The 27,750-nt window shown below is 39.9% G+C and overlaps 1 protein-coding gene across 3 annotated transcripts in view; it reads left to right on the top strand.

Annotated features, from left to right (window-relative positions):
* ARID1B (AT-rich interaction domain 1B) overlaps positions 1–27,750 on the top strand; it is a 444,496-nt gene that overhangs the window by 174,527 nt on the left and 242,219 nt on the right. The gene's annotated exons all lie outside the window — the stretch shown is intronic.

The raw sequence follows: 27,750 nt of genomic DNA, 5'->3' as shown, positions 1-27,750 counted from the left end.
TTATTTCATGTTCCTCAGTTTTATGTTTTTTATATTTTATCAGTTTTTATTTACCCCCTGCACAGAAGATCACAAAGAAGAGAAAACTACATTAACATACATTGTGCTTTTAAGAATTTCCCCAGTGTTGTGCTGCCATTGTTGGTTTGCTGAGCTACCAAAGACTAAACTATGGGGACGAGTGAAGATGAAGGGGTGAAATCCTCTAGGTTTTAATACAGTTTAATTATTCCTAACAAGTGAGTTATTTCTAACTCGTGAATTATTTGTAACTCATTAGGAATAATTACAGGTGTATAGTTTGGACAATTAAAATATGTTGATAATTTGGAAATGTCATGTTAGTGACTAGTGTTAGATTGGTCTGCACCCCAGCTTTATCCTCAGAGTCAGATGGTAGCATAGTGGCTGCGGTGATTGGGGTTCACTCTCCCTCACTCATTTCAGCTCATGGTATTACTAGTGAGTAGCAAGATCACCTAAAAGAAGGCAAAAGCAAAGGCATAGGGTACAGATCTACTTGGTTTGCAGTGAATCTGCTTTAGGTAAACTCCTCAGATTGCTCAGAGAGTTTTCAGAGTTTTGATACAAACACCCTATAACCATAATAGGAGCAACCAGCCATGAAGGATAACACAAGTCTTTAGCGGAAGACCAAAGATGGTGAATCAGGTAATATCACTAAATACACTTTGAAGTCAAATACTTAATGTTGAATCTTTATTTAAAATATTATATAGGTTTGTGTATATATATGTGGGGGAGTAAGAGAAGGGGACATGCCTAAATAATTACATTAATATAGGAAATATACCTTTTTCAATTCTGCCTCTTTCCATCGCAGTTGATTAGATGACATTAAATGAATATGTTGTTGTGAGCCAGGTGGTATTTTGCAGGGGGTAACACCCTGAAAGCTGTCCTGGTTTCTTAGCGCTGCTCTTTCCGAGTTTTATTTATTGAAGTTTAAACTATTCATAAGACCCAGTGGTAACTGGTGGAAAGATACCTGGGGAAGTTATAGAGGAAATGACTATGACTTTACCATTGCAAATAGATTAATGCAGTTTACTTTTCCCCAACATTTTTATTGACTGTCCTGTCATATCCCTTCTTATATATCATACTTACTATTACCAGCTTTACCTTTGAATTTACCTGCAAACCTAATTTCTCAATAAAACAATAAAAACATATAAAGTATAATATAATTGATGCAATTTTAGCCTCCCTAATGATTTTTTTAAAATACTGTGGTATTTTAATATAAAGTATGACCCAGATACTCTATAATTTAATGATCAAAATGTAAGAATTAATTTCTTAATAACAGTGTTTAAAAATAGCTTGGATGAGATATTCTTTCAACATGTATCCCTGAAAATTATAAATAAATGGTTATTTTTAAATATATCAATGGCCACCTTTAACTGAAAGAGTCCTGGTGTGACAGAATGTTTCATATCCTATGATGTTTTTATACAGAATTTATAACCCTTGTGCTTCCAGAAAGGATTTGAGCTGACTTACAGTAAAACGTTTGTATAAACAAAGACTGCTTCAAGCGGATTACAAGTTCTAAAAAAAGTTTGAAAAAGAGAGAAGCAGACAAACCATGATAATGCAGTTACTGATGAATAATGATTAAATTTAAGACTGCATTCCTGACTACCAAAGTAAAGGGGGAAAAATTGGAATTACCTAATTAGTAAAGTAAAACACTTCTCTTCTCTTTTCTTCTCTTCTTCTCCTCTTCTCTTATCTTCTCCTCCTCTTCTCCTCTTCTCCCCTTCTGCACTTCTCCCCCTCTTCCCCTTCCCTCCCCTCTCCTCCCCTCCCTTCACCTCCCCTCCACTCCCCTTTCTTGAGACAGAGTCTCGCTCTGTCTCCCAGGCTGGAGGGCAGTGGCGCCATCTCAGCTCACTGCAAGCTCTGCCGCCCGGGTTCACACCATTCTCCTGCCTCAGCCTCCTGAACAGCTGGGACTACAGGCACCCGCCACCATGCCCAGCTAATTTTTTGTATTTTTAGTAGAGACGGGGTTTCACTGTATTAGCCAGGATGGTTTCAATCTCCTGACCTCGTGATCCAGCTGCCTCAGCCTCCCAAAGTGCTGGGATTATAGGCGTGAGCCACCGCACCTGGCCAACACTTCATTTCTTAAGAAAGGGATATTATTTTTCTTTTATTATATTGTAAAAGGAAATACTTTATAAGGGAATATATACTCTTGAAAATAGTGAATAATGAGGCCAAAATATGAGTTTTTAATACAGTGCTTAAAAAGTGGTTTCATATTTGGAAAAATTACCAGAGGCCTAAATTAGGTGTCATTCCACATAAATGATTGAATGATTGTCTATTTTTGCTGTAATTTGCTTAACTACCTTGTTAGTCTGTCTAAAGAAGTAGCTTACTGAACCCATTTTTATTTCACAATAATATTTAAAAATAATTGTTTTATAAGCATAAAATGTATACCAGGGTGGAAACCCATTTAGTCAGGAAAGAGTTGAATTGTGAATAGAGTGTTGTTTTTATACATGTGTTTTTCTTTGTTTTGAGGGATAGTTGTGTGACATTTGTAATTTAGCTTGTTTTTCTGGGAGAATATTTCTGATCCTTGGGTTTTAAGATGAGGGCTCAAGATTAATTCATGAGACTAGTGATGGTCTAAATTTTACAGAACAAACATGCCACTAATAGCTTAATAGGATGATAACAGTTTATATCTGTGAGTGAATTTATGTGCTTTATTTTTCTTGAACTTCTTGACTTGAATACATTATAAAATTGGAGCAGTGCTCCTAAGGAGTAACGTGGAACACGCTCGTGGGCCCGCCTCCCGCAGAAGGCCAGTGCGGGTGGCGGGGACACCGAGGCCGGCTCGATTTCCCCATCCTGCCCACCACGGCTGGTCGTGGAAGAAGCTCAGGCTGCCGTGGCTCCTGTGCACTTTGGTTGCTGAGAGTGGGTGTGAGAGCAGGCCGGTGAGCAGTGGGGGCAGGGATCTTGACACCAGCCCTGGTTGGACTCCACACCCTTCTGGCCATTCATTAGCCTTTGGGAGTGGGGAGCAGGGTCTGTTGAAAGAGGCAGCCGGGTCATGCTCCTGTTAGTAAGGGAACTAGACTTTTTTGAGCCCAAAACCATACAAGAGAATTCAACAGAAAGAGAATTTAATGTATATGTTTATTCTTGTAAAACAATAATATTGTAGTAAAACTTACATCTGTGTGTTTGTTGGCCAAGCTAGTCATTTATGCCTGCCTTCGAGTAGGCGAAAATCCTTGGAGTCTGGCAATTCTTCCTTGTAGAGAGTCTTCAAGAAGACTTCAGCTCCAGCTTTATTCTTTTGCATCTCATTACCTCTGGGAAAATTACTCACTGGGCATTTTGTGACGTTCTCAACCTCTCAATTCCAGGGCTAGGGCTTTTAAAATCGGGTCAACTGCATAATTGTGAAACAGTACTGTGTCAGCTTTACGCACTTTTTATTTATTTATCCATTTATTTATTTTAAGACACAAAAACTTATAAATTGGCAAATTGTTTTTCAGTGTTTTCCCCTCCACAGGGCTTTAAAAATATCCTGAGTTATTGGGGTTAGATTGGGTGGTTGGAAAGCAAAGCTCCAAGCGCTAGGACGGCTGCCCTCTGCAGCTTCAATGCAGGGATCAACTCGGCCCCCTTAGCTGGCCACTGGTGCTTAAAACGGTTTTTGTCAAATGCCGGAGTTTCACAAATATAGAAGTAGCAGTTATAGAGGTGGTTTTGCAAGTCCCTTGGAACATTCATGCAGGTCTACAGTCACTCTTAATTTGAATGAGAAAGAAGATGGTAGAAACTATTTTTATTTTCTCCTGGGAGCAAGAGAAAAGGAAGGCTAGAACTCTGTACTGTGTAATTTTAAAAAAAGAAAAAAATCGGACTCCATTGAGATTCTTTCTTGTTTACTTTTTGTTTTACTCTTGCTGTCTCCTAGTGTGTTTGACTAATGTAAGTCTTCCCCCAGGAATATGAGAATATGTGGTTCCGTCCGCCTCATAACCTTCCTGGATATTTTTATAATTTATCATCAGCTGACACTGCCTGGGTAGAATATTCTTACCACTCCCTCTGGCTGCTGGAAGTCTGAAATTACATCTTTGTCTTTGAAGTCAGGCATACTGTTAGCGTTGCTATGGTGACAGGGTGGGTAATGGCCTCCGCAGACAGGAGATTGGTATTTAGCGTTTAAACACTGCTGTACACAAGGCCTTGATTTTTAGAGTGGTTACTGAACTATCCCCTTTTAGTAAATGTTTAAAAATTACATTTTTACATGGTCTTACTAGATTAATAGTCATGGTTTATTTCATTTTAACTGCAAGGATAAAAGCATTATTCCATTAAATGGGCAGCTTTTTTTTCTCTTTTGGTTTATGCATTATTAACACAGGCTTTCCTGTTTTGCTTGTAACATTTTATAGGCTTTCTCAAACATGCAGTCAGATTTGCTCTGTTGCTCCTTTATTTTTTGGACTTAACCCATCATCTGCTTGATCTTGGACAGTTTCAGAGGAGATAAAGTTCTAAGGAACTAAGCTTTTAAAATATTAAAAATGAAGTTCTTTAAAAAAAAAAAAAAAACTATATGAGATAACATTGAATCAAGATGTCTCTTTGGTTTCAAGTTTCTAGTTAGCCCCTTTCCTGAACTATACCCTCACATGAGACGGTAAAGGAAGGACAGTTTATGGTTCTGGAGAACCGTTGGACATTTTGAAAATATCTTAGTTGATGTAACTTTTGAAGCAGTATGCTCTGACATAGCCTGTATGGAATAAGACCGTTTGCACACACATATATATGATTTTTTTTCATTTGTGATTATTTTTTCTTTAGAATAAAGGTGAATCTTAATAATTTGTATAGTATATACAGGTCCCTGTTTACCTGATACATAAACTCCTACTAAAACATCATTTTTAATGTCTTGTGATACGGAATTTATTACTTTATGAGGTATTTTATTTGTGGTAATTTAAATTGTTTAGGAAGTTTTTCCTTATTAGCTCGAACTGTTTTTTGTTTTGTTTTTGTTTTTAATCCTGGTTCTACTTCTGTCTTCTTAAACCACACAAGGTAAATCTGAATCCTTCTTCTATATAATGGCTTATTTGAAGTTAGTTTTCATTTACTTGGATTTCCTCGGGCTATTAATAGTTACTTTAACTATTTCCGCCACTATGTGGTCTCAGGTTCCCCCTGCACCCTATTCTTAATTCCTTAATGAGCTTCGTTTTTGTGTAAGCACCTCTAAATGTAATATCCACAACCAAAGGGCAGGCTCCAAAGGCATGGCTGGTGGAGGCCACCTGGCCCGCTTTGTGTGGTACTGTCACACTGCCGTGTATCAGAGGCGTCGGTCTGCAGGGCTTTGCAGCAGCTGCGGCCCACTCTTGCCACTGTGATGGGAGCTGCTCTGAAGGATACATCTCATCCATCCTGCACCTGAGCTTAAGTGCTCATCGACCCTTCCCGACTGCTGTTGGACTGGGTCGGGGCTGTTGTTCAAGCTTGCTAATGTGTGTTAGGATCCTGAATCTGGCATCTATTGTATTTAGTATAATTCTTAGCTTTGTGTCCCCTCTAAATTTATGTCTCATGATGGCTCTTAATATAGAAAGTTAAATAGGCTAAATCCAGAGCTTTCTGACATTCTGGTTATTGCCATTCATCCAGGTATAATAAACCTAGGGCTGCTGTATGTTCCAGGCCATACATTACATATTAACCACAATCCTGTCCTAGAGACTTTATCTGAGGCTGGGTGGGAATCCAGAACAACCAGGACTATAGTCCTTGCCGTATGTGTTACAGTGCTGTCTTCCAGAATGACTTATTGTGGCTTATATATGACTTCCAATGACATAACACATATAAAGGCTCTGTAATAATTGAAAGTTATACATAATTTGCTGTTGAGATAATTTTATCTTTATCGAGTTTTCTGCCTGAGAGAAGAAAATCTACCTTTTAAGCTAGTTCACCTTGCCACCTGAGTGATATGCCTCAGCTCCTTCCCTGTGTCCAGGAGGAATGGCCAAGATAAACATCAAGAAAAGGTAGGAGAACCTGTGCCCATCTCCAGATGGGCCCTAGAAACAGAGCCTGAATGTCATGGGGTCCAAGGCAGAAGATACTCACTCTAGACTTGGGATCTTAGAAATGAAGCAGCCCCATTTCAGGGGCCTAAGATTTTAGGGAGGAGGTCTGTTGGTCTCAGAAACCCTATCCCGTTAGGAAGGTTACTGGAGGCCGCAGGTGGTGGAAGCAGTGCCCGCTCTATTTCCTCACCTTCCTGTGTTCATCTGTGTATCTGCCAAGTGCCCTGTGCTTTGCTTTTTACCACCAACTGCTTGACAACCATCCAGGACTGCTGGGTTCTGGACATAAGGTCAGACAAAACTGGCCTAGTCTTTTCTAGGGATATAAACCTTGGGGAAGACATGCACGGTGGCCTGGTACTGGGGACAAGAGCTGGGCCCCTGCTTCTGTCGTGCGAAGGGGCTGCCTCTAGCGGGGGAAGGAAGTGGGAGGCAAGTGCGCCACTCAGAAAAAGACATTCTTTTTTGAATGAGTCCCAGGTACTTTTGTGAATTCATGGAGGCTGACCCATAATTTCCACTCGGACTTGTCATACACTCTCCCCGCTTCTTCCCCCCACCCTTCTCTCAGACGCCAGGACTCAGTGAGCTCTGGGCATGGGAGCCTGGGAGGCAGAGCACTTACAAATGAAAATTTTTCAGTAAGTTTTATAGACCGGAAAAAAATGGCTTCAGACCAGTGCTGGTAGCAGTGGAGTGGCAGGTAGGAAATAGTCCTCTGGAGGTGGCCTCTAGGGACAGCAACCCTTTCTGTGGTCAGTCCGTAGGCCCTCTGCTAGGTCATCATGGAGGCTTCTTTAACCGGCCTGCAGTTTGGGCTTGAGTTTGGGGTGAAGGGTGGATGATAGCTTCTTACTCCACTGATATCTTAATGAGATTTCCATTCATTGTATTTTGCATCTCCCTCCAAAAGGAAAAATATATGAGTGAATTTTGTTGATAGCGTGTGTAGCAGGCAGGTTGTTGCAGGGACTTTGGGATATTCTGGACCAGCACTGTCCGGTAGAACTTTCTGCAGTGATGAAGACAGTCCCTATCTGTGCTGTCCAGTATGTCAGCCACTTGCCATATGTTGTTATATACCACCTGAAATATGGCTGGCAGGAGGAATTTGGCATTTTAGTTAAATTTAAATACCCTCATGTGGCTAGTGCCGACCATACTGGACAGTGCAGTTCTAGATTATGGATCCCGTATGGTCAGGATCTTATTACAGACTGAATTTGGTGAAAATAACAATGTGCTTACGTTAACACTCTCAGATTCTTGGCATATAAGTTATTGATTTGTAATGTATTCTGAGCTAGCGTTTAAACTTACCTCATTTTTATAAGGGGACAAGAGATTGAAGGAACAAATATATTTTAGATGTAGAGTTTATCTGTTGCAGGGTTTGGCATGTAGGCCGGGAACTAAGATTCCTGGAGTAAGAATGGCACACTCGGTGAAAGAGGGCAGTGCACTTGGGTGCGGATTTACAAGTGACAGAGCCACCGCGCCCCACTTCTTTCTCCTTGCCTCTTTCTCTAGGTTTTCAGTTGTCTCTATTTATTGAAAACGGTTATTACAAATGAGTTGAGTACCTTGAAGATCTCCTGTGGACATTCCCACTTCCCTCCCACATACACACCAGTACCAGGGTCAGCTTCAGGTAGTAGGATGGCACAGACTCAAGGTCGGGCAGAGGTGTGAGCCACAGAAGCAGAGTGGCAGGCCGAGTTCCAGCGTTCTGGCTGCCAGGATCACTGTACAGGTTTAAGAAGCTGGAGCTTTAGGATATGGAGTGTCCATCACTTGGCATCTTTCTCATAGCCCAGGTGGCATCTGAGAAATAGGTTAGGGTTGATTTGTACCCTATGGTTTGGTAAATAATGTCACTTGAATGTATACAAATGATGTCTGTTGATATTTAAAACATGTTTCTTTCTGTTTAATTGTAAAGGAGATCAGGAAGACTTTTCTCCCATGAGTCTCAAATAATTCCATAGTTAGAATCTGGTAATTTCAGGCCAGCCTAGGGCTTTTCAGGACTCTGGCTTTTTAAGGCTGGTATCCTCATTTGCTGGATGAGTAGGGGTTCTGCTGATGGAGATAATGACGCCAGGATACCCATGTGTTGAGTCCATCTTGCTGCCCCTTCCAAGCCCCCCGAACAACTGGAGTTCTGTATTCTGCTAGGGAATCTGTTATGTGGTGTCGCCTTCCTCTTAGACTTACTTCATTCACTTTTTTAGTGCTCTGCATGTTTCGAATTTTCATAAGAACTGCATTTTACATTCAGTGTAATATCGTTGGGTAGTTAGAATAATATGTTCCAGGATCTGTGATTCATTTGTCACCCGTCTTCCAAACTCAACTTTGGCTTGTTGTCCACATCCATCTCACTGCACGCTGCAGTCTACCATTTGTAGTCCAATCCATGTCTTCTGGCTCTGTTTCCTGATATCAGGAGGTTAAAGACTAACTTGTTTTCTCATAGTCGCAGCCCCGCACCTGGGAACATCTTTTTCACTTCTAAACAGTTTATCTCTGTTCCCCCCTACCCCCTTTAAAAAGAAAGAAAAACACTAGGAATGAGTAATACTGATTTCTCAGTATTTGTTTGATTCTGTGGCATACTGTACACTTCGGCATGAAAAGTAGATGGATGGGTTATTATTGCTAGTTGTTCTTACTCACTCAGTCTATAAACCTAATTCATTTTATTTATGATGGGAGAAGGAGAATTTATGAATTCATTTTGTTAAGCAATTCTTGAGCCTTTGTAGTGTGCTATTATGATGGATACATTCCTGGTTTGAAGAAATACAGAGTCCCTAAGATCGTGAAGCACTTTTCAGCTAAATACGTTTTGTTGCAGTATACTTTTACCCATCTTGTTGAAGGACATTTAAATGTTGTCCAAATGTCTTAAGTATTTCTTTTGAATAATCATTATTTTTAATTACAGTCTAGATTTCTCTTTCCTCTTTTGTGAAATAATAGTCTTCCTCATTCCTTTTGGAAAAGTCAGTAATCTGGGTAATTTCTGCTAAAAAAGCTCTCATTAAAACGAAGGGGTGATTGTAGTCCAGTTAATGAAGCAAAGCAAAAAAAAGATGATGAGGCCAGGAACGATAGGGAGTTAGTTTACTAATGAAGCAAGGTACTTTTAAAGGTAAGGAAAAATAAAGGAGCCCCTTTCTTTTCTTTCAATGTGGTCATTACCTGGGATTTTCAGTTAAGTAAAATCATTAACTACTCATATGTGCCTCAACCTAAACACCAAACCCCAAAGACTATTTAATTATCGTACTTTGGTTAATAAGATTACGGGAAGGTTATTAAATGAGTCTGTGGGACTTGCCTGGGAAAGATGAAATGCAGAATGAAATGTTTTCTCTATTGGGAAGACCACTTGGCTTGTGTTGTTTTTAATGGTTGAGCATAGTATCATTCTGTTTATGAAGGGTGAGTGTGGGAAAATTATGTACAGTTCTCGGTATCCATAGGGAATTGGTTCTAGGACCCCCACGAGTACCAAAATCGTAGATGCTCAAGTTCCTTACATAAAGGTAGCAGTTGTAAGTAACCTACCATCCTCCTACATACTTTGAATCATCTCTAGATTACTTATAACTAATGCAATGTAAATGCTTTATGAATAGTTGTTGTACTTTGCTTTTTAATTTGTATTATTTTTACTGCTTTTCCTCCCCCAATTTTTTTTATCTGCTGTTGGTGGAGTCTGCTGACACAGAACCCGTGGATAGGGAGGACCAACTGTACCTCATTCTGTTCAAAACGTCTTGCTTAATTTGATCTGTTTATTGTAACAGTGTGTAGGGTTTTGTACTTAAAATCTCTTAAAAGGAGGGTCAGGAGGGTTGTAGTGTTCTATTATTAAAATATTTTTAATAAAATTTTATGAGAAATCTTTAGAAAGTGTGACAGTGTAAAGGTTAAATTGTCCGACTACATCATCTGAGTCAGAGTCCTTTTAAAATATATGATCAGTTTTAAAAATAGAGATTCTTCTCCATCTCTCCCGGGTAAGTAAATAAAACATAATGTCCACCATCCCCTCCTGCCTTTCGATCCATGGTGGCGGGCGGGAGGTCTGCACACCAGGCTGCTCTCTCTGGTTTGCTGTGTGGCTGCACCTGTGTGCTGGTGAAATTTTCATTCAGTATTGTCTGAAGATTGTCAACTTACTTGTTTTTTTTTTTCTCAAGACGGAGTCTCACTCTGTTGCCCAGGCTGGCGTGCAGTGGCGCGATCTCGGCTCACTGCAACCTCCGCCTCCCAGGTTCAAGCGATTCTCCTGCTTCAGCCTCCTGAGTAGCTGGGATTACAGGCATGCACCACCATGCCCAGCTACTTTTTGTATTTTTAGTAGAGACGGGGTTTCACCATGTAGGTCAGGCTGGTCTCGAACTCCTGACCTCGTGATCTGTCCACCTCAGACTCCCAAAGTACTGGGATTACAGGCATGAGCCACCACGCCTGGCCGATTGTCCCCTTCTTAATTTAACCCACAACCAAAACAAAACAGAAATTTCTGGGTTTTTGTAGGGAACTGGGCTGTGTACATGTGTCCTGAGGCATCTGTTTGTATGATGGACATCCTTATTGACTCATAGTGCGTTTTTCTGGACATTGATGTAACGGAATTAATGTCCTTAAAATAATTTATTCTAATTTAAGGTAAAATAAAAGTATATTTTCATTTGGTAATTAGTTTAATCAGTAAAAGATAATGTGAATAAACTTTGCTTTTGACAATGTATGGGCCTTAAAAGTACTATTTTTTTTTTATGTATTGATTTTGCTTATGTGTTTAGTTTGAATGGGTTTGGGTATACATTCCTTTGAGTCAGTATTCATGGTGCAGTTATTTGCTACAGTCTTAAAAATTCAAGCAACAATTTCACTACTAGTCTTCGCATTTCATTTTTATGTACTTAAAGGTCAGTTCTAAAGTGAGGGAGAACCCCAAATTATTCTCTGGAGTAAAAAGCAACTGATAAACTAGAATGTGATTCAGATTGAGGAAAGCCACAGGGTTTTAGAATTACAGGCACAAAGCACTTTACTATATTTTTTTAAGGCATGAAGTTAGAGAAATGATTTTGTTGAGTAAAGAAGCAGAATTATTCCCTGTGCATTTTATGAAATAGAATCCTAGGAAGTGTTTCCTCTCAAGTTAAGGGTGCCGTTTAAAACAAACAAACAAAAAACCAGTGCAAAGTGGTCCACCTTTCTATCTTTTTGAAAAGGAAAAATCGTTGTAAAATGGAACATTGATTCTAAATTTGAAGATTTCTGTGTTCCCACAGAAAAGGAAAGAAATCACTCTCTTAGGAAACAAAGAGACAAACCCCAAACCTCTAACCCAAATCCCTGAGCTTTTGCGGAGACAGACACTGCTTACTCTAGAAAGAAGGGTGCAGCTTAACATCCCTAAACACGCCCCGTGTGCGTGCTCTGTGGCAGAGTGCGCAGGACACGGGGCTGCTTCATGGAAACCAATCCTGCAACACTCTGTACGTTTAGTCAGGTTTCTCTGTCAGATAACAGGCCTCCGTGCAGACTGTTCAAATGATACTTTGAAAATATGATGTTATTCCATACAACTTTGAGGTGTGTAATTTTGGAGAGTGAAATGAAAGAAATCACCAGTCAGGCTGTTTAGGAAGTGGGGAAATGCCAACTTTGCCTCTTCCGGGCAGTGCTGTGGTGATACCCTGGGCACAGCCTCGGGCCCTGCCAGCAGCGGCTTGCTGGCTGGTGCGGGGTCTTCTCCCAGGTCCGCTGCCTTGCACGGGCAGGACAGTCAGGTGAACACAGGCGGCTCCGTTCACCTGATCCTGGGCCCATTCTCCACTCAAGTGCCTTCTTGGTGGAAACCTGGTGGTCCTTAGCAGCACTGGGAGTATTTGAAGACTAGGCCAGAAGGGCACGGTCGCTGTGTGAGCCGCGCTTACCTCCTGTTGAATGTGAAATTGGTACAGAGGTGGGACGCACTGGTTGTTTCTTGAAGTACAAATAAATGGGCACACGGGGCTGGGAGCAACTCTTGTCTGATCTTGTTTATGATTAGTGTTTTGTTTACTGAGGAATGTATTTTTAAAAAGAAAATTTGTATTCTCTGTATTTCGAAATAAACATAATGTTTGGGTAGGGAGCAGCCTGCCACTTCTAATCTCTTATTAAGTCAATTTCACTGTAACGCTGACCCTATTTTTACTCAAAAGGATGGACTGATTTCTCTGATAGAATAATTTTATATATACACAAATATTCTTAAAAATACTATAGAAAGGTAAATGATAATTCAGCAGGATTTTCCTCTTTTGCCGTTAATGTCTTTCAACAGTTATTTTTAAAAAGCTGTGTTATAAAATTTTATTTTTTAATTTTAGAAAAAAGTTTTTCAGATGTCTGTCCCTGTGTCTATTTCTTTTCTCTTTTGGGGCGTGTTGGGGGCCGTGGCGGGAGACAGGGTTTGGCTCTGCCACCCAGGCTGGAGTGCGGCAGCACAATCACAGCTCACCACAGCCTTGACTTCCTGGGCTAAAGCGATCCTCCAACTTCAACCCCCCAGGTAGCTCGGACTACAGGCAGACACCACCACCCGGGGCTAATTTTTTTGTATTTTTAGTAGAGATGGGATCTTCCCATGTTGCCAGTCTGTTCTCAAACTCCCATGCTCAAGGGGTCCGCCCGCCTTGGCTTTCCAAAGTGCATGGATTACAGGTGTGAGCCATCACACCTGGCCAATTTTCTTTTCCCTCCCCTCCCCTTCTCTTTTCGAGATGGAGTCTTGCCCTGTTGCCAGGCTGGAGTACAGTGGCACGATCTCGGCTCACTGCAACCTCTGCCTCCCGGGTTCAAGCAATTCACCTGCCTCAGCCTCCCAGTAGCTGGGACTACAGGCATGCACCACCACGCCCGGCTAATTTTTTTTTGTATTTTAGTAGAGACGGGGTTTCACCATTTTGGCCAGGATGATCTCCATCTCCTGACCTCGTGATCCACCCACCTTGGCCCTGCCAAAGTGCTGGGATTACAGGCGTGAGCCACCGCGCCTGGCCCCAATTTCTTTAGAAGTATTATGTAGTTAGTTATAGTGTATTTTGGTAGGTTCTGTCTGTTTTAGGGGGCTTAAAAGTCACTCTTTGTTTTGCCTGCACTGATTGTATTTGTGTTGCATTTTTGCATCAAGTAATGAAGTTAGAGTTAGATTAGGAAATAAGAAATCTGTGCAGTGATGTTAGTTTTCTCTTTTTAAAAATTGCTCTACTGGTTATCCTAATCACATAGTTAATATTTTCATTATAAAGTTGAGATGATTACTATTTTCTCTTTCTTTCTCTGTGTGTATTCATGGATAATTTCTTTTAGAAGAACGGTCATATTCTATGTACTGTTTTTATTATCTACTTGGAAAATGTAATTTCTTGTCAAATACAGTTGCATAGGTCATTTTAAATGATTGCATAGCATTCATATGGAATAAGCCTGTTTAAAAAAAATTAAAGAATCTAAATAGACTATATAACTATTGCTTAATTTAGTTGTCTTTTTTGTTATATTACTCTTTAGTGTTCAGAATGATACTTAAGCATTTAAAAAATTCTAAGTAGTATTTATGAAAATGGATCAAATGCTACATAAAATCAAAACCATGGAAGAGTTTGTTTTGTAATCAAATAAATCTCCTGAAACCAAAACAAACTTTTCTCAGTATATTTATTTGACATTCTTCTTGTTCACAGAAATTGTATAATATTTATCTTGCACAACAGAAATTTTAAATGTGCTTATGAGGTAGCAGTCCGAGAGGCAGGATATATAATAGTCTCTAGCATGAACTATGCCCACGTGGCTTAGGTTTGGACTCTGGAAACGGTTTTCTGTTCCCTTTTCTTTAGTATGAATATGTGCTTGCCAATTATGGAAAGCAGCTGATTAATCGCACTTGAAGGAGAAATTCTTCTCCACTGCTCTTTTGTTTCAGTTTCAGAATCTCTCTGTCGCCCTTGGAAACAGTCAGAAGGATTCTGCCCCTTGGCCTGCAGTTGTGGGGGATGTTGTCCCCAGCCTTCCCCAAAGCCTGTCATCATGGACTCAGCCGCATGCCTTATTAACTTATCTTGCCACCTTTGGCTTGTCAAGACGATGAGCTGTCAAAGCTTGCAGTGACATCAGTAGTATGTGACTTGAATGGATATACCACATATGCTGAGTCAGCTCCTTTTCATTCTCTTTGACATCAGAAAAGCAGGTGCTAAGTCTCATTTTGAGAATTTATTGGTATCTGTTGCAGATACTTTAGAGACCACTCTCCTTATCAGACTAATAGCCAAATGGAACCTAATAGAGTGTTTTGGCATTTAAAGCCTAAAATTCTGCTCATTTCTTCTGAGGGGGAAAAAGAAGTCCCTTCATCCCTCATGTGCTGTGAGACCACAGAAAGGCTAATTTAATATTCTGTGTAGGGAAAATCAGGATATGATTATTTGAGAAATTTGTGGTTTTAAATTCTTTTATGATGGCATAATTTTATGCACATACTCAGGACATGGAATGTTATGTATGTGTGTAACAGTTGAAAGTTTGGAATCATTGATTTTACAAAAAAAGAATATAGATTTTAAAACCATCTTCTTTTTTTGACAGCCTAACCTCAGTTGAAGTATGGATTCTCTTAATGGAAAAAAAAACTATTTTCATTAATATTTTAGCATGATTTAACACTAAGGTTATTATATAAGTCTTATATATGTGATCTGTAAAGGTTTTGTTTTAGATATTTGGGGGAGAATCAGCCTTGGTTCTTTTCTGTTTTAGCTTGTAGGAAATGAAAAATATATAAACAGTCCAAGTGTCAGTGTAGATGAGGTGCTAAATAAATTGTAATGAGCACCAGAGGACAGAAGAATGTGTTAATCTCAAAGCTGCATGATGGTTTTTGTGTTGTGAAAGGTTAGCTTTTCAATTGTAAGACTTAATTACTTTTCAAATGAATATTTCATAAGAGTTACTTTGGCATTGAATATACAGCTACATATGTGTCCTCTTCCCTATGTGCTGTATGTTGCTTATCAGTAGTTTGAAATTTAGTTATTTCCTCTACTTTTCTTTTGCATAGAGCAGCTGGGATCAAGAGTTTCTTATTTTTATTTTTTAAACACATTTTTTTTTAAAGCTTCAAAGGAGTAACATAATTCTGCAGTGCTTTCCCCATCATTACTTTGTTGATGCCTATCTGGAATGTGGTTGCACAGTTTATTTCATTTTCTCAATTTTCTAGGCTTGCCTGGGGTTTTCCACCCTTTGTAGAGGCACCTGTCTTCCTCCAGATGTGCCCGTTGTTCTGAAGCAGCTCTTTCTTGCTCAGTCTTTCTCCATTTTATCCTTAAAAAGTATGGAAAATGATTGTCACTTAAGAAAAGTCACTGTTGGTTATTCCATGACTGCTCTGCCTAGTTTAGCAGGCGTTAACTGAGTAAACTAAGTCTGCACTTCAATCGGTGAATGTGTATTAATAGTTGTAGAAAGCATAGATTAAACACATATTAAATTTAAAATATAAACCTAGTGGTTTCAATTTAGGGGAAAATTTGTTGTAATACAAATATGGATAACCGTTAGTAGCCTCTTTTTCTAGATCTTTTATATTTAATGCGGTTTTGAAATTTTGGAACCTAATGGAGAATTGTAGTTTGCTAATTATTTTTGGGGGAAGTTTGTAAACAATAAGATTTTTTTATTGTTAGCTGGATTGTCCAAAAGTCATATTTAAATATACACTTGCACTTTATTGCAGACTATGAAAAAAAATTATTAATCTTTAATAAGTTATGAGACTTTTCAGACTAGACTTTTAAAGTTGTGTCTTTTAAGTTGTGGGCAGTGTATACTTGTTTTAATTACTAGGATGTATTATTTATTTACAGGCGTGCTTTGCTTTTATTTTCTTTTAATGCAGTACCAGCACAACCAAATGAGAGCTCTGATTGTCCTTATCACAGGGACCACAAGTTCTCGTAGAAAGCTGAGATATTTAGGATGTTTTGCCTATTTTCTTTCCAATAAGTGGGACTAGTACATACAGTACATCTGTATGTACTGCTAATTTATCATTCAACAAGACAGGCCCACAGCCAAACCAATTCTAATTAACCATTTCTTGCTTAACTTGAAATTTACATTAAAATCCTTTAAAGTGTGTAGGTAATACTTCAATGGTATATTGCAGTCCTCGTACATAAGATTTAAGAAGGCATACTTTAAAATCTTGTTTATTTTCTCGTTTTGGTAGTGTAAATGCTTAAAACCAGTGTTTCAATTTAAGGGAAAGTTACTACAATACAGACATAAATAACTTTTCTCTTTTTTTGAGACAGAGTTTTGCTCTTGTTGCCCAGGCTGGAGTGCAGGGATGTGATCTTGGCTCACTACAACCTCTGCCTCCCGGGTTCAAGTGATTCTCCTGCCTCAGCCACCCAAGTAGGTGGTATTACAGGCACCTGCCACCACATCTGACTAATTTTTCTGTATTTTTAATAGAGATGGGATTTCATAATGTTGGCCAGGCTGGTCTGGAACTCCTGACCTCCGGTGATTCACCAGCCTCATGCTCCCAAAGTGTAGGGATTACAGGCATGAGCCACTACGCCCGACCATAAATCACTTTTTTTTTTTGTTTTTTGTTTTGAGGCTGAGTCTCGCTCTGTCGCCTAGGCTGGAGTGCAGTGGCGCGATCTCGGCTTACCACAACCTCCGCCTTTCGGGTTCAAGCAATTCTCCTGCCTCAGCCTCCCAAGTAGCTGGGATTACAGGCATGTGCCACCATGCTCAGCTAATTTTATATTTTTAGTAGACATGGGGTTTCTCCATGATGATCAGGCTGGTCTCAAACTCCTAACCTCAGATGATCCACCTGCCTCGGCCTTCCAAAGTGCTGGGATTACAGGCATGAGCCACCATGTCTGGCCGTAAATAACCGTTAATAGACTTTTTTTCTGGCCTTTTTTTTTTTTTTTTTAAGTAACTTAGCCCATTTTCTTCTTCTCAGTCTTTGCTCTTTGTTAATGTTGATAACACTGTCTTACTTTTTAATTGCCTTGATTAGAAGTTACTAGAGATACATAAGCCTAGTCTTTTGGGGGATTTTGAAAGGGTCATAGTATTCTTACTGTCTTTCAAAGTCTGCCTTACATTTGAACATTGGAAGATAACGTGTTGCTGAATACAAATTAGTTTTATGCACACACATACACATAGCCAAATGCATACACATATCCACACATACAAATTCACACACAGTCTTTTCAGATAAAAATATTTGGTGGTATTAAGACACAAATCACCATAGGAAATGTCATTAAATAGATATGAAAAAGTCATGAAGATAAATTAGCTGTCACCCATGAGGTTAATGATTAATTTGGAAATGGGTTTTTTCCTCCTGATGCTTTCGTCTTTTGACTGATTTTCACTGCTCTGTAAATGATGAGTGAGAGGAAAGGAGGAGGGAGAGAATGTGTGTATGTTTGTACATTTGCTACATAAGTTTTGTTTCAGTGCTTTAAAAACAAAAGAATATTAATTTGCCCTATATATTCCATTTGAAATAAAAATTTCCAATCTGTTATGGATTATATTATATATTATATTCATTGTTATGAAAATTTAAGTTTTGACTTTTCTGAATGTATATAAAGTCATTTGAACTTATTAATGAGGTCAAATTATTCTTTTTTATAACGTAGACTTATATTTGAAACATAGATGCTGTATGAACCTCCTTTTGGGGGTTTCTGTGTATATTGAAATTGGTGGTAAGGTTTGCAAGGAACTTTGGCTCATCCAGTAGGGTGCCCTGTTTTAAATTTTACTTTTCTTTTTTTTTTTTTTTTTTTTTTTTTGAGACGGAGTCTTGCTCTGTCACCCAGGCTGGAGTGCAGTGGCCGGATCTCAGCTCACTGCAAGCTCCGCCTCCCAGGTTTACGCCATTCTCCTGTCTCAGCCTCCCGAGTAGCTGGGACTACAGGCGCCCGCCACCTCGCCCGGCTAGTTTTTTGTATTTTTTAGTAGAGACGGGGTTTCACCGTGCTAGCCATGGTCTCGATCTCCTGACCTCGTGATCCGCCCGTCTCGGCCTCCCAAAGTGCTGGGATTACAGGCTTGAGCCACCGCGCCCGGCCTAAATTTTACTTTTCTTTCAGTTAAGTAAATTTTTGTCATTGACATATGCGAAGTTCAGATTTGTGTAGACTTTCGGGGCACTGAATTTGTTTCCTGTTCATTCGGCCCTGGGAAGGACTGTCCTTTTCTCCTCATAGGTCACAGGTGACCTTTCCTGGTCCCTGTCTGCAGTCTCTTTCCTGCAGGGAGCTGTTTCCCGTTAGTGTAGCCACTGTCCTGAGCTTTAACCAAGCGTCTGTAAGCACCTCACCTGGGAAATGATTATCGTAAACTGTTGTTTTGGTAATGCTGTTTGGTAGCCAGCATTTTAATTTTAGTCTACTGTAAATTGATACAAATATTTGAACATTTTGTTCATTTTGCCGTTTTATAAAAAATGAGAAAGGGGAAATTGAGAGGAACAATATTAGTGATGAAAATATCTATATCTGAAAAATGTAAAGATATGAAACACTTGGGGAAGATGAGTACAGAAAATCTTTTGTCTTAAATTGACTATTCATTGCCCCTTAGCAAGAAAGTAAATCCCCATTGAGCATTATGTTTTAGAATGTAAATTAAGCCTTTGTTTTCCTTCATCATTCTCATCCTCTTTGTCATGCTCTCTGGTGGCAGAACCCCATCCAGCTCCCACTGATTTCAGCTTTTGCTCTTTGGTTTTGTACATGCTTTTAGAAATACCCAGTGTGAATGGAGTATCACCTGGAGTCTCAACATTCCCATCACCTTCAGTGGTTATAGGATTGTAGTCTGCTGGGGTTAGTTGGATCTGGATTTGAATTCTGGTGCCACCACTTCTAGCTCTGTTACCTGAGCACTTCATTTGACTTTTCTGTTTGTTTTGCTGGAAATGGGAGTAAAGGCTTCTTCCTCACAGGCTGATTGTCAGGATCACTAGAGATCATGTACTGCAGTGCCTCAGTGCATGGCGGTGATTTGTGTTGGGAATGGTTACTCTGGCCTGTGGTGTGTGCTAGCTGCTTGGAGTGAAGGGTGCAAGCCCCTGGGAGCAGGTGTCTTCTGTGAGTGGAGTCCAGGTGGAGAGGTGGCCCCAGGGAGGTGCTCCGTGTGCACGCAGCTGCACTGTTGAAAAGGATGGCTCACTTCCAGTCCAATGGGTTCTGTTCATGGATTGAAACTTTCCATAGGCTGAGGATTTAACTTCAATTTAGTATATTTCTGGCAAACACATTCCAGGTTCCAAACAGTGTGACCTAGCGATGGACTTGAGTAGTATAACTTACTTATAAATTATTACCTCAGTGGACACTGAGTAAAGACGTATCTTGCTTTTATATCTCAGTAGATTTGTGTGTGTTTGCATGTGTCGACAAAGTTATCCAGAAAATATTCCATATGAATGCAAATCGCAGTTCAAAATCAGTCTGTTAGTCTGGGCTTAACTTGTCCCCCTTTCAGCCCCAGGATGGGGGGTGGTGGTTCCCTGTTCAGCTGTGTTGCATTTGTACTGCAGGCTCTCCCGGTGAGTACTGGTATCTGTCTTAAGACAACCAGCTGGAGGAAGCAGTGCAGTCTGAGTTCAGAACACACAGCAGAACTCACTGTTTAAGCTTCTGAACACATGGTAGACGTGGCAAGCCACAGTTATTTGCATTTACTGAAAAGAGATGTCACAAAAACATTTAAGGCCTCCTAATACAAGAATTGCTGTACATCTAATACCTGTAGTTACCCAAGAGCCAAGTTAATTAACCACTTTCAACCTTATTCCGATGGTACTAGCTTATTAACTGTTAATCTGTGACTCTAGATGTTAGATATGATTCATACGAGCTTTATGTGGCCAGGGGAAGTTAGACTCTAGAACAATTACTAAAATAGAAGTTTAAAAGCATACTTCAGTGTTATATCCCAGTTTTCTAAAGGGAAGACACTGTCTAGTAACTTAGAAGGCTCAATAATTTCAATTTGTTTTCTTCTGTCTTGTTTATTTCTTATTCTAGAATGCTTTTTTTTTGTTTTTTTGTTTTTTTTGGGTTTTTTTTGCATTGACTGTTATCAGGCAAACCAGCACTAGATTAAAGTAATTCAGACTTGAAAATTGATATTTACCTTTTCTGTGTCAATTAGTGAACTATAGAAGTAGAATTTGTATTTAATTATTAAGAATAAAAGCTTTGACTTTGGTGGTTTTTTGTTTGCTTGTTTTGTTTTGAGATGGAGTCTCACTCTGTTGCCCAGGCCGGAGTGCAGTGGTGTGATCTTGGCTCACTGCAACCTCTGCCTCCTGGGTTCAAGCAATTCTTCTGCCTCAGCCTCCCGAATAGCTGGGATTACAGGCGCCCGCCACCACACCGGGCTAATTTGTTTTTTTTTTTTTTTAGTAGAGTCGGCGTTTTACTGTGTTTACCAGGCTAGTCTTGAACTCCTGACCTCAAGTGATCCACCTGCCTTGTCCTCCCAAAGTGCTGGGATTACAGGCATGAGCCACCACGTCCGGCCAAGCTTTGACTTTTTAAATAAAAAATTTTTAATCAAAAATTACTTTCGATTTTTGTCTTTTAAAAACAGTTTGGCATTTCACTCTCTTCTGTCACACTTGAAATGTGCTTTAACTATTTAACCTAGATTACTTAGTGAGTCTGCCATGTTGTTGCAAATTTTGGAATATTAAAAACAATTTGTTCTAAGCTTTTTTTTTTTTTTTTTTTCTTGAGACAGAGTCTCGCTCTGTCGCCCAGGCTGGGGTACAGTGGCTCAATCTCGGCTCACTGCAAGCTCCGCCTCCTGGGTTCACGCCATTCTCCTGCCTCAGCCTCCTGAGTAGCTGGGACTACAGGCGCCTGCCACCACACCCAGCTAATTTTTTGTATTTTTGATAGGGACTGGGTTTCACTGTATTAGCCAGGATGGTCTCGATCTCCTGACCTTGTGATCCACCCGCCTTGGCCTCCCAAAGTGCTGGGATTACAGGCGTGAGCCACTGTGCCCGGCTTATTCTAAACTATTTTAATCCTATTTCATTAATACTGCCAAATGTTTATGATTACTAAACAATACTCAAAAGAGATCATTCTTTTAGGTTATAGAACAACTGTCTGTAGGTCATTGTAAAAGGAATGCTTCAGTGCCCAGCCTTCCTTCTACATTGCTGTCCCAATCTCTTACCTGCTCTGCACTCACTGCTGGGCTGGAGCAGGTCGTTGCCTTTTGCCCTCTGAATGACAGCAGCTGATGTCTGTGGTTGGGGAAGGGGCCCATCTTATGCCCGACCCGGTTCTCTCTCAGCCTGTCTTTGTCCACCTGGATCTCTAGCAGAGAAGCAGAATTTTCCCCAGTGTGCTCTTTGTGTGAAAGCATAGGTCTGATCTTCTTTGGGTCCTGTTTTAACATCTGCTGCCAGCTATGCTGGTCACCCACACAAATGACAGGTTTACTGCTGTGTCCTCATTCATCTTCATCCTTCTTGAAGTTCACTGTTGATGAAATTTTTGGAAAATTCTTCATAATTAAGAGTAATTACCAGGGAATTAAAACTGAAGGGTGGTTGTAGATTTGGGGCTTTGGATTCTAAAAGACATGAATTCATACATTCCTGTTTCTGCTTTTACTTTCTTTGTGGTCTTGGAAAAAATATGTTCTTTTAAATTGCAATGTCATCTGTAAAATGAGCCTGCTTTCTTTACTGACAGACAGATTACATGAACTAACTGAACAAAGAGCTTAGCATAGTGCCTTAATCAATTTACTCTCATGTTCTTCAGCCTCAAGTTATTTATCTTTAAAATGGGCATAATAACACATAACATAATGTAACATAGAGATGTTGAGAGAACTTTGTGTGTATGTGCACACACCTGTGTATGTATGCGGAGAAAATATCCGAACTAGATCCATTAGACAGTAAACTGTGGATGAGCTTGGGAGTGTGTTCGTTTCCTATTACCACACTCATTTGGAGGCTTAAAACAACACCTGTGTATTATTTCATAGTCTCTATGGCTCAGGAATCTGGGCAGACATACTGAATTCTCTGCCCAGAATCTCCTAAGGCTGATATCGGGGTGTCAGCTGGGGCTGTGATGTCATCTAGGACTTGGGGGTCTTCTTCCAAGCTCCTGTGGTTGCTGGCATAATTCATTTCTGTGTAGCTCTGGAGCTCATGGCAACTAGCTTCCTCAAGGCCAGCGACAGAGTCTGTCTCTGATCCCTCTTTAAGGAGCTCTCCTGCTTAGGTCAGGCCTAGCTATGATAATTTCGTTTTCGATTAACTAATTAGGGGCCTTAATTATATTCTCAGAGTCCCTTGACCTTTGCGGTGTAATGTGGCTTAATCACAGGGGTGATATCCCAACACATTCACAGGTCCTTCCTGCACTCAAGGGTCGAGCGCGCCCTAGTGTTTGTACCTGGAGCCAGGAATCCTGGGGGCCATCGCAGAATTCTGCCTCCCACAGAGTGAGCATGGGCTAGCCAGGACTTAGGTTTCTTAGTTCATATAGTTCTGTATTTAAACTTTTTAGAAATAGTATAATACATGAAAGTTAAAACAGTTCTTTTTGTTTTAGTTGGTATGAGATTTCCCCCAGAATTCTCAAATGAAAATTACAAGACATAATTCTGGAAGAAATTTTAGCTGATGTATACTTAGTCACAATACTCATTCTCAAACAGTGTCAGGAGTGGACAATCAGAAATAAAGCAAATGGTCTAGGCCCATGACCTTATTACTGTGAGGCAGAGATTGGGGCCAGCCAAAGGCCCAGGGGTGTCCAGTGGTTGCATGGGGGCGCCTGTGCTGAGGGCTGGATAAGCTGTCCACTTCACCCCTTCTCCTGTGCCCACAGCTTTTGCTTTTCTGAGTGTAAAATTGTGCAGATCTACTTTATTAAGAATATTTAGTGTCATTGGATCGTATCACGTCAATGAAGGATTTTTCTTTTGTTAACAGTGGAAGATGAACATTTAGTAAGCATGTGAACATAAATTTGGATACCATGGTTTGAAATCAGAACCATAAGCATATAGTGCTTTTCCATTATTATTGATTAAAATAGGAGACTTCCTTTCTGTCTCACCTTTTCAGTTAAACCCTCGCTATCCCCTTGGTAATACGTGGGATTCAGGTGTCAGTCTGTTCCAGCCAGAGTGACCTGCGGGACTTAGCAATCAGACTGATTACAGTTCTGATGCTCCTCTTTAAAACGAGCCATGCGCTAACAAACAAACCACCAAAAAGGTGGTCACTTTTTAGAATTTTGCTGAAAAATTTCCAGTAAAAAGACATTAAAAACTTTCAGTTTCTTTGTATTTTGATTTGATGGAAGGAAATAAAGTTAAAGAATCATTTCAAGTGATACCTTGGTTGGTATCTGTTAGTAATGCCGTTGAGAATAGTTAACACATGGTAGTTTAGTATGCCTTTCATTGTATTATATAAAACCATATATATAGTAGTTTACAGAGTATAGACTATGTATAGTAGACTAATAGTCTCACATTATATAAGCAAAAGCCTAAGACATTGTGCTGTGCAGTCCAGTAGCCACTAGCTACATGTATTGTGCACTCAAAAATTGGCTAGTAATTAAGGGACTGAATTGTACATTTATTTTATTTTATTTTAACAGATTTTAGAATTCTGAATAGCTACATGTGGCAGTCGTATTGGCTCATATTGGACAGCACAGATTATAGAACCTTTTTTTTTTGGTAACAGCAAGTTCTTTAGAACTGTGCTGGTGTACGCATATGTAGTTTATAAGTTCCTATCGTGAAGCAGTAATTGTTAATAAATGATCTTTGGCCGGGCGCGGTGGCTCAAGCCTGTAATCCCAGCACTTTGGGAGGCCGAGGCGGGTGGATCACGAGGTCAGGAGATCGAGACCATCCTGGCTAACATGGTGAAACCCCGTCTCTACTAAAAATACAAAAAAAAAAACTAGCCGGGCGAGGTGGCGGGCGCCTGTAGTCCCAGCTACTCGGAGGCTGAGGCGGGAGAATGGCGTGAACCCGGGAGGCGGAGCTTGCAGTGAGCCGAGATCTCGCCACTGCACTCCAGCCTGGGCGACACAGCGAGACTCCGTCTCAAAAAAAAAAATAAAAATAAAAAAATAAAATAAAAAAAATAAATGATCTTTGACAGCCCTTCTGATTCACAAATTCTGTGCCATATTGTTTGCTATGAATTACTTTTTAGTGCATTTTAATAGCATATGCAGGGTTATTTTACTTGTGAGTTTCTAAGCTGCTCATCTTCTACATGTCTTCTACTACTATACAGTGAAAAACATTTTTGATTATTGGTTTAAACAGAACTTAGTTTTTAAGGATCACAGAATTTCCATATCAGATGGGAGTTGGAGGCGAATGAAATAAATACAAGAAAATCCTATGTTAGTTTACTTTTTAGCTCTCCAAACCCTTCCTGCTCTCAGGAGAACTGAGACTTGATTTGTCTTGAAAGAGGGCATCCACAGGCAGTGCCCCCACTGTGTCCCTGCCCCCCACTTAGTTTTGTTTCAGTTTGATTTACCAGTTTATCTCAATATTTACCAAATTTATTTTAAAATTTCCTCAAAGACATTCGTGGGCATATTTCATTCTGATTGTGGGTTTTCCTTCTTCAAAACCTCTTGATTGTTCAGGTTAGATTTTATGTGACCTGAATAGAAGTTCTCTCTTTATCTGAAAACTTTTTCCTTGTGGAACATTTTTCTACAACATTTTGCTAGGCTAATTTTAGGTGTGATTTCCCAAAGGGCACCTGACTTGAAAACATTTATTCATCCAGGTCTGACGATGCCCAGGATTTTAGGAGAGAGAAAGAGAGAGACTATGGAAGGAATGAAGTGAAAACTGTAGTTTAGTTTTGGATTTGGAGTTTTTACTATTTATATTTCATTTATATCTGTGTACATTTTATTGTTTTAATAGTCAGAATAAAGATGTGTAATTTAAACAAGTTCAGATTGCCTACAGTTCAGGATTTTTAAAACATATAGATTATTTTGGGAGCTTTATCTTTATAAACCTCGTAATAACAAAACCACATGAGTACCAGAATCGTTTCTCCTACTTAGTTTCTTGCAAGGGAATCATTATTGACTCTTCTTTTTGCAGCAAACCAACATTTAAAACACATTGAATGATAAATAAGAAATAATCTTGTTTGGTTAATGTACCTGAAAAGCTAATTGTGTGGAGATAAAGAGGAAACTGTTGTAATTTTGTTTAAGATTGGAGAGGAAGAGAAAGGTTAAATTGTTCCTTGAAAACATAACACAGAACCAAAAACCCCTACATGTATTCTCTGACATCTTCTTCACACAAGACATATTTTATATTAATGAAATTCACATAATTAAAAATACAAGTATAGGCATAGAAATCTTTACTGTTTCTTAGATACTGGCAGAGTTGTTTTAACTCAGTGAGAAGCTTCACATGGAGCAGAATTTATTAGCTGTAATTTGTTACGTTGTTTTAGCTGCTACTAAAATACATGCTTTTACTTATCAGAACCTACTTTCAAGTTCCCTTACATCCTTCGTATGTAGTATATGAACTTTACAGCAGCGCACACTGTTTCTCCCTTCTCTACCTTTTTGCTGTTGTTGTCATACATTTAATATCTCAATTTTTTTTTTTTTTTTTGAGACGAAATCTCGCTCTGTCGCCCAGGCTGGAGTGCAGTGGCGCTATCTCGGCTCACTGCAAGCTCCGTCTCCCGGGTTCACGCCATTCTCCTGCCTCAGCCTCCCGAGTAGCTGGGACTACAGGCTCCCGCCACCAAGCCCAGCTAATTTTTTGTATTTTTAGTAGAGACGGGGTTTCACCGTGTTAGCCAGGGTGGTCTCTATCTCCTGACCTCGTGATCCACCGACCTCGGCCTCTCAGAGTGCTGGGATTATAGGCGTGAGCCACCGCGCCTGGCCCTTAATATCTCAATATTTTATAAACACTACAACACATATTTATTTTATCTACCATTTGATGGCCATTTGGGTTCTTTCCACTGTTCGGCTTTTTTGAATAGTTCTGCCAGGAACAGTCATGTGTAGGTCTTACTATAGACATATTTTTCAGTTCTCTTCAGTAGATACTTAGAAGTAGAATCTGCTGGGGGCATGTGATTTCTGTATAACATTTGAAGAAACTGCTACACTGTTTTCCAAATGACTGAACCATGTTACATTCTTATAAGCAGTGTTCCCCTCCACGCCTTACTGGCACTTATCTTTTGTCTTTTGCATGGTAGCCATTTTTGTGGATGTGACTGGGGTTTTAATTTGCATTTCCCTAATAATAAATGATGTTGTGCATCTTTTAATGTGTGCATTGGCCATTTATATACCCTTTTTGGTGAAATGTCTGTTCAAATCTTTTGCCCATTTTAAAATGGGATGGTTTTTGTCTTCTTGAGTTTTAGGGGTTCTTTATATGTCATGGATATGCATCTTTTACATATATGATTTGCAGATATTTTCTCACAGGCTGTGCCTTATCTTTTCACTTGCTTAAAGGTATCTTTTGAAGCAAAACAATGCCTTTAATTTTGCTGAAGTCCAACTTCTCCATTTTTAAAAATCACTTGTGCTTTTGGTGTGAAATTGCCTCATTTTTGAAAGACTTTTTTCCACTGGATATAGAGTTTTAGTTTGACCATATTTTCTTTTTCTTTTTCTTTTTTTTTCCCAGTTGTTTAAAAATACTGGTCCACTGTCTTCTGGCTTTCATTGTTTTGGTGAGAAGTCTTTTTAATTTTATTGTTCTTTATGCAATGTGTTTTTTCTGACTCCTTTTACGATTTTTCTCCTCTTTCCTCCATCTTTCCACGCCACCACAATGGTGCATGTCACGAGCGTCCGTGTGAAGAGACCACCAAACAGGCTTCATGTGAGCAATAAAGCTTTTTAATCACCTGGGTGTAGGCAGGCTGAGTCTGAAAAGAGTCAGTAAAGGGTGGTGGGATTATCATTAGTTCTTATAGGTTTGGGATAGGCGGTGGAGTTAGGAGCAATTTTTTTGTGTGGGCAGGGGAGGATCTTTTTTTTTTTTTTTTTTTTTTTGAGAAGAGTCTCGCTCTGCCGCCCAGGCTGGAGTGCAGTGGCCGGATCTCTGCTCACTGCAAGCTCCGCCTCCCGGGTTCACGCCATTCTCCTGTCTCAGCCTCCCGAGTAGCTGGGACTGCAGGCGCCCGCCACCTCGCCCGGCTAGTTTTTTGTATTTTTTAGTAGAGACGGGGTTTCACGGGGTTAGCCAGGATGGTCTCGATCTCCTGACCTCGTGATCCGCCCGCCTCGGCCTCCCAAAGTGCTGGGATTACAGGCTTGAGCCACCGCGCCCGGCCGAGGATCTTACAAAGTACATTCTCAAGGGTGGGGAGAATATTGCAAAGTACCTTCTTAAGGGTGGGGAAGGATATTACAAAGTACCT

The sequence above is a fragment of the Theropithecus gelada genome, chromosome 4, assembly GCF_003255815.1.
Source record: "Theropithecus gelada isolate Dixy chromosome 4, Tgel_1.0, whole genome shotgun sequence".
NCBI lineage: Eukaryota > Metazoa > Chordata > Mammalia > Primates > Cercopithecidae > Theropithecus > Theropithecus gelada.
The sequence above is the reverse complement of the archived record's forward strand: the minus strand, read 5'-3'. Positions and strand labels throughout refer to the sequence as shown.